We start from the raw sequence: 15,848 nt of genomic DNA, 5'->3' as shown, positions 1-15,848 counted from the left end.
CCAAGCAAAGGAGCTAAACAAGCAAGGAAAAAGGCTAAAATAATAAAAAAAATAAGCTAAGCTAAGCTAAAAATTTGGAGTTGAAGTGCTAAAGGACCTTTGTAAGCTTTTTCTTACTCAAACTCTTAGTTAAATCGTCGTCCCGCGTGGAGGCTTGTAATTCAATTCTTAGATAAATCGTGAGCCCGCGTGGAGGCAATTTATTTTCTTACATATTGTTAAAGCATGGGAGTACAAGAACATTAAATGTGGAGGAAGGTTGTTGATTGTTGTTATTGCTTGTTGTGTTGCATTGTGCATGCATGGTCATAGGTCATTGAGACCCACTCTCGTCCCTTTAAATTTTCATTTAGAATCCATTGTTTGAAACCCTAGAGGAAGAGGTAGTTCTAGTCAATCCATTTCATCAATGGAAGGACACAATGAGGACCATATAGAGGACCTTGGTCACATAAACCAACAAGGTATCCTCCACCCCAATGTGCATTATGATAACATGCAAGTCCCATTAGGCATGCCAAGGCCATATGTTCATCCACCACAACAACAAGGCCAAGTTCCATTGGGAATGCCAAGGCCAATCTATGCTCCACCACCTCCCATCATTCAAGGCAATCAAGGTGCCCATGTTGCACCTCCAATTGCTAATCCTCCCCTTACTTTAAGAGATCACTACGTGCCTAATGAATATAATGCACCCACATGCATTCAATTGCCACCATTTGGAGCACACCACTATAAAATTAAACCACAAACCATTCAAATGCTTCCTAACTATCATGGACTTCCAAGTGAAGAACCTTATAAGCATTTGGATGAGTTTCTTGAAGTATATTCCACCGTGAAATATACGGACATGCCAAAAAAGGTCTTAAGGCTTAAACTTTTTCTATTCACCCTTAAAGATAAGGCAAAATATTGGTTTAACAATCTTAGGCCTTTTTCAATAACTTCTTGCGCAAAAATGCAACAAGATTTCTTGAAGAAGTACTATCCGGTTTCTAAGACCAATGCCATGAGAACTTCAATTAGGGAATTTTCACATGGGATGGAGAAACATTTCATGAGGCATGGGAACGCTTTAATGAATTACTTAGGAAGTGTCCACATCATGACATGACAAAATGGCAATTAGTTCAATATTTCTTTGCGAGCTTATCGGATAATTACAAGGGTATGGTTGATGCTTCCATGGGTGGCTCTTACATTGATAGACATGAGGATGACGTGTGGTGTCTTTATGAGAGCATGAGTGAAAATTCTTTGCATCATACTTTATCTTCAAAGAATGGTAGAAACTCTAGTGGTAGGAAGAGTGTTGGCTTACATCAAGTCGACCACTCCAATGAAATTGCCGCCGAAATGAAATTATTATCTCAAAGATTTGATCAACCAAAACTCGGCGAATCAAGTATCTTCCTTCCCTAACCATTCTCATCATGCATCTAATGAGACATGTATGACTTGTTCAAGTGTTTTACATTCTACTTCCAACTATCCTCATGGACATGTGCAAAGTGAGCATCATGAACAAGCAAATGTTGTTTTTGCTAATCAAGGGAACAATCCTTATGGCAATCATTACAATCTTAGTTGGAGGAATCACCCGAATTTCTCTTGTAAAAGCCAAGGGGAGGGCTCAAACCCTTCCCAAGGTGGTTTTCAAGGAAAGTACATTCCACCTCCACTACAAGGCCAAGGTTCCTAAGGTTTTAGATCATCATACCAATAGCAAGGAAACCAATTTTCAAATTCTCATTTTCCCAATCAATCATATTCCCAAAGAAATATTAGAAGTCCCGCTTTTGAAGAGAAATTTTTGACCGCTTTGAGCACTTTAGAGGCAAACACACAATTACTTCATTCTCACTCTCAATCTATTGCTAAGCTAGAAATCTAAGTAGGGCAAATAGCTAGTACTTTGAATACTAGAGAGAAAGGGAAAATGCCTTTGAATGCCCCACAAAAGCAACAATGTGTTGTGGAGACTCATTCCTCATTAGAAGGTCACACAATAGAGCATGTCAATGCGGTGACTACCTTGAGAAGTGGAAAGGTTGTGGACAACCAAGTGGGTATGTCCAATGAAAAGAGTGAACCGGTGCAACCACAAGTTGACACCCGTCCCGTTTCATATCATATTCCTCCTTCATTGCATGTGCATGACCATATAAACGAGGATGTGTTGAAAAGTGATTTGAAAAGTGATTTTGAAAAGAAAGATTTGCAAAATGATTTGAAAACTTATTGTGTTGAAGAGAATTTAAAGGAAATTTCCCAAAAGGTTTTTGAACCAAAAGCTCCATTTCTGGATGCCTTAAAATGATTCATTTCAAATGACAAGCAAAAGGCCAAAGTAAATGAAATCATGGACGTGTTTAGGCAAGTGAAAGTCAATCTTCCACTTTTGGATACAATCAAGCAAATTCCGGCTTATGCCAAGTTCTTAAAAGACTTGTGCACCCAAAAGAGGAAGAATGAAAGCCAAGTACCTAGAAAAGTGGTCTTAACCAAGCAAGTAAGCTCAATTTTGCAGCATAACACTCTTCCAAAGTTTAAGGATCCTAGTTCACCTACCACTTCATGTATTATTGGTGATCATATCATTAATCGGGCTCTTCTTGACATAGAGCAAGTGTTAATCTTCTTCCATACTCGGTATATGTCAAATTAGGCTTAGGAGACTTGAAACTAACGTCAGTAGTTTTACAACTTACCGACCGATCAATCAAAAAGCCTAGGGGTATCATTGAGGATGTCTTGATTAAGATTGATAAATTCTTCTTTCCCGTTGATTTCGTTGTCATTGACACGGAACCGGTCCCAAATCTTAAGAGCCAAATTCCCGTTATCCTTGGCCGTCCTTTCTTGGCAACCGTGAATGCCAACATTAATTATAGGATGGGGATAATGAAAATCTCATTTGGCCACATGAAGGTAAAGTTGAATATTTTTAATCCAACCCCCAATTCATTTGACAAGTATGAAGAGATTAATGTTGTAGAGAAATGTCATGACCTCAAATATGAAGGAATTGAGTTTTTGTGTGAGACCAAAGTTTCAAAAAGTCCATCTTCAACCTTGAAACCAAAGAAAGTTGTCTCAAAATCTTGTTTTGAAAGGGCATAGAAGCCTAAAGATTGTCTTGACCAAGGACCGAAAATGTCTTTTGAGCTTAATCCAACAAGTTCCTTAAAGAACCATTTGTTGGGTGGAGTTCAAAGCACTTACCACCCCCATTGAGGAGGGGATGCACTACAAAATGTTTGATCTGGGCTAAAAGAGTTTAATGTCTTGCTAGAGACGTTAAAGACTAACAAGACATTTCATAGGGTGTCAAAACCCTATTCCTCCCTCATTTCTATCTTTAATTTCATTTCTTACGAAGTCTAGATATTGGCTTTGGGTTCATATGCATTGCTAGGAACTTTGATTAGGATTGTATGCACTTTTATGTTAAAATTGAGCATTTTGCATAAGTTTGATCGATCACAAAATGAGTTCGATTGATCGAACTTCCCACCTGCATCAAACCTGCATCCAAATCATTCTCTGTCTAATGGTTCGAACAAAACCTACATATTTTAGCTCTCTATCCCATCATTCTAACTTGTTCCTAAATCAATCTAAACTTCTTGGATCGATCCAACTTCATCTTGGATCGTTCTGCAGTTCCAACACTTAGAAAAATTTTGAACCTGCATCCACCTACATCCAAAAGCCTCTCTGTCTCATCGATCGATCGATCGAAGGTATTCTGTGATCGATCTTGGATCTTGGAAAGATCGATCTTTGTTCTTTAATTTTTAATTTTGACTTTATTTTGACTTTGTTTTAAATTCCAAAAAATATATATATTTTATTTTTATTTTTATTTTCCAAAAATATATTTAAAAAAAAAAATCAATCACAAAAATCATAAAAATACTTTGTTACTTAAGAAGAGAGATCGATGTCAGTTCAATCGATCTGAGATTCAGTTCGATCGATCAAGCTGGCAAGGAAATGTTTTTAAAATCGATTCAGGGTCATTCAATCGATTCAACTTGAATCAATCTCAGACCCTCATTTCCCCTTCGCCGCTGCATCCCAACTCTTCCCCATCTCCGGCGAGACTTCGGCGAGCATCCTGAATCTCTCTCTCTCCTCTTGGATCTCGGATCTCGACACCTCTTCGTACCTCATCTTTTCTCTAGTTTTGGGTAAGATCCGAACCTCCATCTTGTGATTTTAAGCTTCAATTTGTTCAATACATGTTTTAAATGCTAGATCTAAGTTATTTTGGTGCTGAAAACTTCCATTGATGAAGTTTGAAGCTCTTTGTATATATGTGTATATATATATGTATATGTATATATGGTTGTATATATTTTGAGATTTGTTTCGATTTTTGGGAGTATAGGCCTTATAAAGTGATTAGGATTGATGCTTTGATGGGCCCACGACCTTTTTCGTGAAGGCCTTGTGCCATCCACGTCACAGATCTGTGACTTTTCGAATTCACTTTACAGTTCGATCGATCGAACTTTTTATTTGATCGATCTGTAACAGATCGTTCTCACTCATTCTTGATCGATCAAACTTGAATCGATCTCACATTTTTGTGATCGATCGAACTTTACAGATTTGTTTCACACACCATCTCTTATGTTTCATGCCATCTTATACATGCCCAATGCGTGTGTTTTCCACATTGGATGCATTCCATACTTATATTGTCTCGCATGTTTCACATCATGTCACTTATTCCTTATCACTTAAATAGATTCATGTTCCCTATCTATTTTGTCTATCCTATTTAACATATATGATTCTATGAACTGTGCTTTAATTCTTTATTGACACTGACTTCCTTTGCAAGTTTTGCTTTTATTTTGCAGACCATGGCTAGGGTCAAGACTGTAGCCTGCGGACACTATCACCGCAGGGGCTGGCCGAGTTTGGATGACGAGGCGGGTCCATCTCATACCCAGGAGCCCATTCCACTTTAGTCTCCAGTTGACAGCCACCTACAGTCTTTAGACGGAGCATCTCCTTCACACGATGACGCTGAGGCTAAGCATATACCATCTCCACCACAGCCAGCTCAGCTAGCCCATGAGTTAGACCAGCCATTACGTAGATACTCACGCCTTCGAGTGGCGCATAAGTCAGTCTTTGACACAGACTTTTTTTCCCGATCTTTGCTTACCCGGTCAGCATATGACGATATCTTCAGACAGGGCATCTCAACCATACTAGCCCCTATCTCATACCCAGTGTACCCGAGGTTGGTCCGGATGTTCTACCAGAACCTCCGGCTTGCCCCGAGTAACCTAGCGGAGCTACGGACCACCATTGATGGCTACTCGATCCGCATTACTGTGGACACATTGTCCAAATCTTGCCAATGTCCACACGCCTACCCTCTAGAGCTACAGGACACATATCCCACTCTCTACAAGCCCACATATGCAGATATGGCTGTTTTACTCACAGGTCACTATGCCGGTGGCGAGACCTACGCCACCCGAACCTATCTTCCAAATGACCTGTGGTTCTTCGACTCTATCCTGTTCTGTAACATCTTTATGGCTAGCCATAAGACACAGAGGCACGGTGACTATTTGACAGCTCTGTACGAATTCTATACAGGGCATTAGCTATCTATTCCAGCGCTCATCTGGAGCGTTATGATGAAGCTGTATGTCGACCACATCAGCAAGGCCAAGCCCAAAAAGGCTAAGTATTTTCCATTGGGACATCTTATTACCCAGATTCTACGAGACCAGTGCTATCCCTTCCAGCCACGAGAGCAAACTGAGTCTGGGGCCTGTTCCTTTAAGAAGAAGGACTGGGATAAGAGCTACAATGCTCTTATCAAAAGCCTGAGGGACGATGCTGTAGAGGCAACTGAGGATTTAAAGGTAGAGGAGCAGGCAACAGCAGCAGCAGACCCGACAGCGGACGATATACCAGTCGATCCGGCTGCTGTACATATGGACATCAATTTGGAGCAGCCTGCAGAGGACGCAGAGCAGCACTCTCCAGTTGGGTCACCCATTCATGATGAGGAGCAGGCTCAGGATTATCATTCTCCCGATCCAGCCACACCTGAGGTTCCAGCACAGACACCCGGCTTTAGAGAGTGACTCTAGGCTTTGGAGGATGTTGTAGTATCTATTCGCGCCGACACGGTCTCTCTCCGAGAGGATGTTGTCTCCATTAGAGCTGATATTGCTTCCTTTCCGCACTGATGTCATAACCGCATTTAGAGATCTATCCAGAGACATCCGCAGAGTGCGATTTGCTCGTCCTACCTCCTCCACTTGATCTTTCCATATATCTGTCATATCTGCATATTTTTCATACTGTTATATTTGCAGCCGTGTCTGTCGGCTTTGATACTAGATGTACTGTACTTTATTTTTTTTTATTTTTTTATTTATATATGTTTTCTGTATGGATGTCATATTTTTATATTCTTATAACTATCTGTTTGACTCCATCAGGTGTATCCCAGTGACTTCAGTGAGAGAGAGTACTGCCCAAAATTTTCAGGACTACCCTTATACCTCTCTTTATTTTTCCGCTGCTATCCCATTTACACTTGCATGTCCACTGTGCACTATTATTATCCCTTTTGTTATCTGATGAGTTTATCTAAGTGCCAAATTTTAGGACCACAGTTAATCCCAAGTTTGGAGGGGCTATGCCACCCACTTTGGATACTTCTGTCCCAGCCATTCTTTACCTTAATTACACTGGTATACTCTTTCCTTTTGTTCTCTTTGCACATTGAGGACATTGTGTCATTTAAGTTTAGAGGTAATGGTGCTTTGCAATGTTTGTTTTTAAATTCAAAATTTTGAGCATGACTTGTGCATTTGAGAGATTTTCTATGATTGGTCCATGCTAGCTATGATTTTGATCTTTTGAGGACTATATTGCTTAAAATTTAAAAATTGCTTGACTTGAGAGTCCAATACTCCTTGTATGCCTTGTGAATGCCATTTAGGAGTAAATTTTTCGAAAGATTGATGTCTTACTTATATTTGTGGTCCAAATCATCTTGATTTTGTGATTATTTTGAGATTCACTCTAGGATTCTTCACTAGCACAGGCACGCACTAGCACTCATTTGTGGGGTACATGCTTTGTTGATTATTGAATTGGTTATATCCCAATTGGGCTAGTAGTGCATTGAAAGCTTTCATTCTTAATAAAGGTGGATAACAACCCCTTTTCACTAAATAGCTGGGATTCTAGCCTCATCAAGCACTGAACTTCTCGCGCCGAAAGGTGGAGGGCCCAAACTCTAGATTAATGATTGGAAAAAAAAAAAAAAAAAAAAGAAAAAAAGAAAAAAGAAAAAAAAAGAAGTTGCAAAAGTAATAAAAAAAAGTGAAGACTTCTCCCAAAAGGTGAGAAGTGGTAAATGATTAGATGGAAGTTGTTTTGATTTATAACTTAGTTGATTTAAGCTTGTAAGTCCGTATGGGTGTTTGAACACCTAGTGCCCTAAAATCGTCTGGTTTAGGAGTCATTGACCTAACGCTTGACCTCATGGATCGCTAGAAAGCTTAATAGATCAACACATTGCACCATGCTTCCATCTTTGATCCTATATATATATATATATATATATATATATATATATATATATATATATGTATAAAAAAAATTCGAGTTAAAAGAATAAGCGCACCTAGAACAATAAAGCTTTAATAAAAGGTTCACTTTTTGTCTTGATGATTAGTACTAGATTTGTGTGCTAGTTTGAGGGTAAGGATGTGATTATTTCTTTAGTTGGCTTAGATAGCAACACATTTGATGTCAGTCCACTCAAAAAGGATTCTAGAGTTGTTTTGATTTGCATGACCAATTTCTTGACGTGTGGAGGACCATACTTGCTTGCTTGATGTTGAGATTTTAGGAAATTGCTTAGAAATGTTTGAAACATTGCATACTTGAGGTAGTTTTCTCCCAATACTGGTTTGCAATATTGGTACCTCTTTTGAAAGACTAAGCTTAATGTTTATGGGTATCATTTCTGGAAACCCTCACGAGAGTTTACTCATCCACTAGGGTAACCTAGGGGTTTAAAAGGCTTGTTGCATATACTAAATGTAATCGTGTTCCCTACGAAGTGGCGTTATCCATTTATTCCTTTCTAGTTCATAGTTGTATAGTTGTTCGTTTCATTCCTTTAATTTCTAGTTCATTGCTAAGGATTAGCAATATTTAAGTTTGGGGGTAAGATGAGCGCTGAAAAGTGCGTATTTAAACCCCTTAAGCTTAGGTATTCTAGAACCTTTATCTATCTTATTTTCCCGTTTTGTATTGATTTCGTGTTATTTCCATTTTCAGGTACTTATCCCCAAAATAAGCTAACTCAGCCAAATAAAAGCAGAAATGAAGCAATTCTGGGATGAATCAAATAAAGGAGTGAAGTAGAGCAAAAGGAAGCAAAAGGTGAAATTTCAGTAACTTCGATCGATCTCAAGAAAATTTCTATCGATCCAACTTTCATCGATCTCAGCACTCCAAGATAAATCCAGGCCATGATTTTACCATCAGGGATCCCAAAAGTTCAATCGATCCAACATCACTCTCTGATCGATCGAACCTTCTTGTCCTTAACCATATGTCAGATCTTATCCAGCTGTACCACCCTACCAACCACTTTTGTCCTTTACCCAAAAATATCTTCAAAATATCTCAGATTTGTTTTTATCCAAAAAGGTGCCGCCATTGAGGATCGATCCAACTTCAATTCGATAGATCTCAGCCAAGTTCGATCGATCAAACTTCCCAAATCCCGAGAAAAATCTAAATTCCAACTCATTAAAAGTTGTCTCATATCCAATCATTAGAGGATTATTAGTGTACAAGCCCAGCTCATTTGGGGTGATTTTTTACCTACCTATATAAGGAATATAAGCCACTTTTACACATATACACATTCTTAGAAAAGATAATACTTGGTGAGGAAGCAAAGGAGAAGAGGAGGGTAGAGACACCATTGGAGACTCTTCATCAACCAAGGAGCAGATTTCTTCCATGGAACTTGCCCTTGAGGGTTGGTAGACATCATCCATGAGTGGCTAGACATCCTCTTGGGGCTAGAGTTAGCCCTAAGCATGCTTTCTACTTCTTGATTTATGTATTTTTGAGGGGATTTGTATTGTGATTCATATCTTGACACTTTTATGTATATAGATCTTATTTATTCAATGATTTATGTGGTTTAATGCTTTCAATTGATCATTTCATTCTATCCATATGTCTATGTATGTTAGAATAGATATTCATGTGTTTGTCTCTATTTCTTATGTTATTGATGCATGTCTATGTGTATTGATGCTATAGATCTAGGGATTGTCAAGACATAGTGCTTAATGTCATGTTCTTATGGTTTATTTGATGGTTCATACTTATTTCTTGATGGATTGTACCTCTCCCTTAGTTTAATTAGTTTAATTTCACGTCATTAGCTTAGTTGTAGTGTAGTTGTTAAATGGGAGGAGAATCCATGCTTGTTATTGATGTTCCATACTTATGAAAGCAAGTAACATATATCTCTAACCTTGTGACGTATTTGGATTGTGTGCTTAAAGAAATGATTAATGGCTTAATTTGATATATTGTGTTATCCACCATGTTGTTTAGACAATATATGTTTAATTTGTCATCCATACTTGTTGGAACAACCACACACACACACTTTGTTGCAATACATATTCTTTCCCTCATTAATCATTCATTAAAGGTGTAAAAAAGCTAAGCTTGGTAGTGATCTCTAAACCTCAAGATCTCTCTCTCTTTTATTCTCCTTATTGCATTATTGTTTACTTTAGTTTAATTTGCATCTAGTGTAATTCAACCAACCAACCACTATTTTGATCACTCGACCTACTAACCCAAATTTTGATTTATCAACCTAGTACGACCCTCAATCCGTTGGGACGATCCCTACTCACTCTTGCTATGTTAGTAGTAGTGTTGGTAGTGGTTTTTATAAATTTAAACTTGACCTAAAAGGCTTTTCTTCAACTGCACATTCACTACATTATTTTGGCGTATAGGAACGGCCACCGTCACTCTACTCGGAGTAGAGGCAACTCTACTCTGAGTAGAGTCGGCTCTACTCAAAGTAGAGGTAGCTCTACTCCTGGGACTTCACCTATGCGTGGGTTTTGGCTACTATATTTGGTTTTGGGGTATTTCAGGGCTGTGTAGGTCAATTTAAGAGTTATAGATGACTACGATGGACATGTTAAATTCTCAGGATGCATAATTTATAATAATATGCCATGGACTTGAACAATATGAAATTTAAATAATTTGCATATTGGAAACAGATGATTTAATTTCTTAATGTTAATTTAGCAAAGTTAAATGGACGTTATATGATTTTTATTGTGCATTAGTAGTATAATATGTTCAGTTTATTGTCTGATTTTATTATGCTTGGTTCTGGAGTTAATTGATGTTTTATTTTGCTTATTTTATCAATTATTGGATTGCGTGGAGGATTTAATTGCTTAAAACTATTCTAGCAATTTAATTGGAGGTTATATGATTTTTGTAATAACCCCTAATTTCAAAAGGATAATCCTAGTATTTAATTTATTGTTTAAAATTGCTTTTGTTTATTTATTTGGTTTGATTTACTTGTTTTAATTGTTTTTAGTTGCATTTGTTTACTTGTTTTACTTTAATTGATTTACTTTATTTAATTAATTGTTTTACTTAGTGGTCATTTTTTATTGTTTTAATTTACTTCTTTAATTATGTTAATTTGAATTAATAAGGAATTAATGTGATTTAATAAATTAATTGCTTTAAGTTAAATTAAATTTAATTGAATTTAGTTAGTTTGCAACGTGACTTTAGTTTTATGGGGTTTATAGTTTTCATAAGCAGCCGACATTGTATAACCTAGGTTTGCCTATAGGCCGAATTATACATGGATTAGGGTTTAATGTTTAAGGTTATAAATAGGTTTATACGGTGGTTTAGAGTTTAAAAGAAAAAAAAAACAAAACCGTAGGTTTTTCTGTGGAGGCATAGAGGAAACAAAGAGTTTTACCGGAGAACTTGGGAAGAACCGTCGGTGTAAGGCAAGTTTTATATCTAACTCTATCTCTTTGGCTTGTATTCTTTACATCTTTAATTCAATCCCAGGATGAAATAGACTTAAATTAATTTGGTTTAATTTAGTTTCCACGTTATTTAGTTTTAAAACTGCATGTGTTGCTGTATGTATAATCTGCTCGTTTTGAAACTGTTTTTGCTTGTTCTTGTTCTGGATGTATTTGATTGACAAGTAATGAATTTAAATAAATTTAGAGCACCTTGGGACTTAGTTTTAACTAGTAGGGAAGTTGGTTTGGAGGAACAAAGTAGCCGAATAGTGCCGGAGTGGAAGGAGACGACGAACAGGGGAGGAACAGGTTCACCAAAAACGCAGAGCAGGCTCCACCATGTGTGGAGCCGGCTCAAGGATCAGTGGAGGCAGCTCCACCATGGGTGGAGGTGGCTCCACCACAATTGGAGGCGGCTCCAATGTTTAGGGAGCCAGCTCCTTCAACAGTTTTCAGTATTTCGCCTTTTCAGTGATGGTTTTGGCTACGGGTTTCAGAATTTGGTGTTTCCAGATGCTATTATGAGCTATGCAGGGATGTTTCAGTAGCATCTAAGTCCTATTAAAAATTTTGAGGGTGTGATAATACATAATAAATTACAAAGAAATCAGTAGATTTAAACCGTTATAGTTTTAAGTGAACTTGTGGACTGTTTTTGGAGGCGGAGGATTTTAAGTGCATAACCCTATGAGTTGCAATTTATCTGGTAATGAAAATATTGTTTAATCATGTTTCTGTAATTTAAATTAAGCATATTAGATTACAGAATGATTATATATTTATAAGTGACAGTAAGACACTTTTAAGGAAGTTTACGTGGTTGAAATTTTGCAGACGGTTCAAGTTGATTAATTTTAAATTAGCAATTGAAATAGGATTTTAACTTCAAAGTCATATAACAGTGGTATGAGATTAAGCCTGTTAACTAATATAAATTCAGTTAATGCTTAATAAGAAACTAGTTGATATTTACCAAGAACTGTTTATATCAACTTATAGAATGTTGTGGAGTAATTACAAGTAAGCATGTATATACCGTTATTGTTACAATTATGCTTATTATGAGTTACAGAATGATTATATTTATTTCTCTGCATTTTAAATTGTAGAGAATTATATACTGGATGTATTGAATAAGAATGCTATTTATACAATCTTGAAATGCTTATATTAGATATGTTGATATTCACTATAATTTATATTGTTAACACTGGATGGATGGATTGTATGCACTGGTATGGGATGGTGACATACTAGGGGGATTAGCTAAAAAATGCTAAGTCTTACCTACTCTGGATTAAAGGATGGATTAACTACAAAAGTTAAGTCCTACCTGTATATTGTGTCAGACCACTAAATGGTTGAGTGACACTTTTTATAGTGCCACGACATGAGCCTGAGTCTCAGAGTCATTGGCTAGGGAGCGTATATGCATGGGGATTCATAGCTGGCTACGATGGTTGGAGGTGTACCCTGTTTAGGTTAGGTACATATGCCCACTTCGTGTGCGTTTTAGCATGTTACCTCTATTCAGGTTGAGACCGGCCTATAGGCTAGTGAGAGTCCTTTAGTGTGATTATATATATATATATATATATCTACGGATTATTTAGTTATTGTTGGATTGGTTAGGATGTACATGCATATCGGGCCTCTGTTTGGATTGTAGTGGTATAGAACTTGCGCGTGGGCTTGACCCACTTCTACTTTTTAGGTACACGACAGTTCCAGACTTAGACGTGTTCGTGCTGAGCCAAGGTTTCTATTCACTCTATCGATAATGTAGGACTTCTCTTCGTAGCTTACTTCTGGATGTCTTATTAGTTATTTTTATTACTGTTTGGATTACTATTAGGGTTCCACTAGAGGTGGATTCCCGAGTTGTACCCTTGGAGGTTTTGGAGTTGGATTATTAAATCTTTGTTAATTTGGATTTTAAGAATTTAATTTTTAAAGGATTTTATATTTTAGATTTCTTTCAGCTCATTATATTATTTCTTTTAATCACTTTGTATTCCGTGTTCGTTTTAAAATATTAATTGTTTGATATTCCCTCGAGTTTGGGCCTGGGCCTGATCAACTCATGTCTCGGATCCGAGGGGTTATCACAATTTTAATCATATATTGGCTGCATAATATGATCATGTATATATCTGATATCTATTATGTTTATTTCTTGATGTATTTGATGTGGATATTATAATTGTTGCATCATTTATGGATCATATGTATTATATGCACCAGTATAGGATGGTGGCATATTAGGGACGGATTAACTAAAAATGTTAAGTCTTACCTATTCATGTATAATGGAATGTATTAACTAAAATGTTAAATCCTACATATATTCATATCAGGTCAACTGAATCAGTTGGATGACATACTGGATGTTTATTTTTTGTTCCAGATTTGGATGGATTATATATATATATAGTTATGAGCCATGATATGAGCTTGAGTCTCAGGATCATAGTTAGGGTGCGTATATTGCCTATGATGGATAACTGGATATAGTAGACATCTGGGTGCCTTGGTAGGTCTATGTACTCATGCCTACTTTATGCGTGATTTACATATTGTCTTCTATTCAGGTTGAGACAGACCTATAGTCCAGTGAGCATCCTATAGTGTGTATCTATATATATATATGGACTATTGGTTATTATTAGATTGACTAGGATGTATTCATGTATCGGATCTCTACTTGGATTGTAGTAGTAGAGTAGAAGTTGTTTGTGGGCCTGACCCACTATTATTTTTCAGGTGTTCGTCAGGAATAGAGGTTGTTCGTACTGAGCAGGGATCAGTCTACTCCATTCTTCTGGATTATCTACATAGGAGTTCCCTTTATGATTCAGTATATAGTTGTAGATAGTTGTTTACTATTGATTTTTGGTTTGAGTTTTTCTAGGGGTCCACATAGTATGGATTCCTAAGTTGTATTATTGGAGGATTAATTGTATCAGAATAATTTATTATTTAATGAAATTTTATTGTGAGGTTTCAATTAATGGATTATTATTTTAGTTTTCTTTCAGAAATTTATTTATTCTTATTTATCTATTTTGTACTCTGTGTTTGATTATTACCGATTTGTTTTTGATATCCTCGGGTATTCGGGCGTGGGCCTGGCCAACCCGCATCTAGAAATCTGGGGGTATCACATTTATGATCTATTCCTTGGTGTGACCGTGTGTTCGGTCCTTGTTCGGTTCTTCTGGGGATGTTCCTGATTTCGGCGACAAAATCTCTTTAAAGAGGGTAGGTTGTAATGACCCGGTCATTTTCATTCCTTTCATTTTTCCCATTTTTATGGATTTTCTATTTCCGTTGATATTTTTTTTCATATAACCTCACTTTTCGTGTTCAGATTTGTTTTCTGACTCACGTGCTCTCATTCTATTTGGTTTTCTCGAAATGTGTAGCTTTACTTTTGTAGAAAAACTTGCTGATTGTTTCTTTTTCCCGCAGGGGTGTGGATGCGAAGTTTCTTCAGAAATATTTTCATTTCTTGGGGTGTTTTTCCTAAATATCTTTTGAAGATATTTTGTTTTGGGGGTTTTTAAGAAAGTATCTTTTGAAGGATATTTTCATTTGGATAACTTATGCTGTTATCCTTTTGCGTAGGGGCCTTTGTGTAATCAATGAAAGTTAATTGCAAAGTGTCTCTTTTGGGCTTAGATCCTCGTACGAGATTCATTTTCACATTTCGTCAAGTCGCGTATGATAAGCGCTAAAAAATGTGCATTTAAACCCCTTAATCTTGAATGTTCTAGGACCTTATTCTATCTTATTTTTCTGTTTTAGTCTAATTTTATGTTATTTCCTTTTTCAGGTACTTATCCTCAAAATAAGTCAATTCAGCTGAATTAGAGCATTAAAAGAAGCAATCTCAAGCCTAGTGGAAGAAAAGAGCAAAGTGGAAACAAAGTGCTGAAAAAACCTTCTCTGATCGATTAAACCATTCTACGATCGATCACACTGTGATCATTCCAACCCTGACATGATGGATCGAGCCCTTTGTCATTATCCTTAGAAAAATTTCCTATTTGATTGATCCAACCTTTACTCCGATTGATCAAACCCTTTTGATCTTATCTTCACCTACCACTTTTGTCATTTTTCCAAAAATATCTCAGCCTTGTCCTTATCTAAAAAGTGAACCGCCATGGTTCGATCGATCTGAGCAACCATGTGATTGATCGAACTACCTCAAATTGGGTGAAAAATAGAGTTCAACCCAAATTAAAGGTGTGCTCGTGGTGCAATCATTTAGAAGTCCTAGTACATGAGGTCTGACCATTAGGTGTGACATTTGAGCTACCTATATAAGGATTTTGGCTATTTTGAGTAAAAGAGGGGTGTTAGAAAAAGAGACTTGGCTAGAGATTAGAGAGAGTAACATATAATTTGGGAAAGCTCTTCCACTCATATAGGGTTTCTACCAAGAACATAAGAAGAGGAGGATGAATTCTACCATGAAGATAGCCCTTGAGGGTTGGATGACAACATCAATGAGTGGCTAAACCATTTTCTTAGGGCAAGAGATAGCCCTAAGCATGCCTCCTAGACTTTAATATTTTGTAATTAATAGGGATTTGTGTTGTATTTCTTGTCTTGACATCTTATATATATAAATCTTGTTTCTATAATAATTTGTGTAGTTTTATACTTCTAATTGATCATTTAATTTTATCCATATGTCTATGTATGCTAGAA

General features: G+C 36.8%; 1 pseudogene; it reads right to left on the bottom strand.

The window, feature by feature from the left end:
- Positions 1-1,020: 1,020 nt before the first annotated feature.
- LOC132280352 (small nucleolar RNA R71) lies at positions 1,021-1,118 on the bottom strand (annotated as a pseudogene).
- Between the last annotated feature and the right edge of the window lie 14,730 nt (positions 1,119-15,848).

Source organism: Cornus florida, unplaced genomic scaffold, assembly GCF_030987335.1.
Source record: "Cornus florida cultivar Cherokee Brave unplaced genomic scaffold, ASM3098733v1 CherokeeBrave_3.0.0_Hap2_Chr10, whole genome shotgun sequence".
NCBI lineage: Eukaryota > Viridiplantae > Streptophyta > Magnoliopsida > Cornales > Cornaceae > Cornus > Cornus florida.
This window is presented reverse-complemented; position numbering and strand designations above follow the sequence as displayed.